The sequence below is a fragment of the Lactuca virosa genome, chromosome 4 (genome assembly GCF_052849685.1).
Source record: "Lactuca virosa cultivar CGN04683 chromosome 4, Lactuca_virosa_CGN04683_v6, whole genome shotgun sequence".
Taxonomy (NCBI): Eukaryota; Viridiplantae; Streptophyta; class Magnoliopsida; order Asterales; family Asteraceae; genus Lactuca; species Lactuca virosa.
Window position 1 is genome coordinate 369,761,155 of NC_136429.1, and position 1,793 is coordinate 369,762,947.

General features: G+C 29.9%; 1 long non-coding RNA gene across 1 annotated transcript; it reads left to right on the forward strand.

Annotated features, from left to right (window-relative positions):
* The first annotated feature begins 472 nt into the window (after nt 1–472).
* Nucleotides 473–1,793, forward strand: LOC145108727 (uncharacterized). Its single transcript, XR_013708510.1, has 2 exons — nt 473–633; nt 1,621–1,793. It is a non-coding gene; the product is annotated as an uncharacterized LOC145108727 (long non-coding RNA).

The window sequence follows — 1,793 nt, forward strand, 5'->3', positions numbered from 1 at the left end:
TTTTGATATGTCGTAAAATATTATCTTTTATATATTTGGTAATATTTCGTATTAAGGTATTATATCGATTCGAAATTCGTTGATACAATATTTTATAAGTTATTATTTTTATTATTTTTTTCAAATAACTTTTTATTATAAAGAAACGTTTATATGTAATTTTATTAGGATTGTATTACTTTTCATAAATAAAGATCAAAACAAACATATAACATATTTAAGTTCTTTGAAATATGATTCGTTTTATAATAAAAAAAAAACAAATAGAGAAAATGCATCCATCGAGTAATTTGGTTATAGAACCTATTTATTGATTTATATATCTATTTAAAAAAAAATCATAATCCCCAAGTCTGTATGATGATATATATGATACGTGTCAAATTTTCACATATGTGGTTTAGGAAAGAACAACAGTGCATGATTTTCCAACTATAAATAGCAACGAATGGAGCAAATGTAGGACACTCAAAATCAAATTCGTTCTCTACTTTTCTTCAAAAGAAAATTTTTGGAGTTATTTTTGTTATTTTAATTTATTATTTTCTTTCTCCTACACTCGAGCCCAAGTAATCCCAAGCTTTCGACCATTTTCCCGGCAGTAGATATCTTGGTTTTAAACACGCTTCAAGGGTGAGTTTCACGGTCCCTTTTTCAATCTTTTATCAATTTTAGGGGGGAATACATGTTAATTTATTATATTTTTTTATTATAGTATAAACATTGTTCTTATTTATATTGTTACTATGTCCGTTTAAATTGGATAATATATTATGTCGTTACCCTGTCTGTATAATATTGATAAATATCATACGCTACTCTCCTCGTATAATTATACACTGTCGTTACTTTACCCGTATAATATATTTAATTATTATGCGATGTCCTTACTCTGTGTGTTTAAGAATGGATAATTTTCATACAATGTCGTTATGCCGCACGTTTAATGTTTAAAAGATAATTAAACGTTGTAATTATATATATTAATATAATTACACAACGAAACATTGGTCTAATAATTTAAAATCTTAAAGTTAAGACTACAACAATTAAGGCTATGCACACAGTGGTTGAATGAGACATATTCATCATCTAAGTTTAATACTTAGCCAAGACCCCTGCCCATAATCGTTAAATCTTAAGTGAGCGGGAGAGTTATGTATAGATCTATACGGGCTGACACCCCCACCTGCGGTTGCTAGCTACAACCATCGATGGTCAAGTTACGGGTGATAACTTTCTAAACATTACGACGTCCGATGAAGCGTCGTGAGGGGCAACAACTAGTCAACAGCTCGATTATGGGAACTCATTGTAACCATGATAGTCACGCCTTAAGCAAACAATTACATAAGTTAAATTAATACTTATATACAGTAAAACATACTTTCGGTCAAGAAAGTACACTCATACCAAACACACGTTCACTCAAGAAAGAACATATGTATCAAACATACTTTCAGTCAAGAAAGTACATACTTAACGAAACACATTATTGAGCAAGAAAGAACTATTTTAGCAAACATACTTTTGGTATAGAAGTACTTTCAATACAAACACTACAAACCTGTGAACTCACCAACATTATGTTGACGTTTTTAAAATCGCATGTATTCCTAGGGAAACAAGAAATGGAAGTTTGCACTCCCGGAAGTCGAGTCGTGAAGTCAAAACTACCTATAGATCAATGGTGAAGTTTTATTAAGTAGTCTACTGTTTAAGGCTCAGATTTTTGTAATTCTGAATATCATTGTAATCTCTTTTTCAGTGATAATACATTTACTATTTTGTTA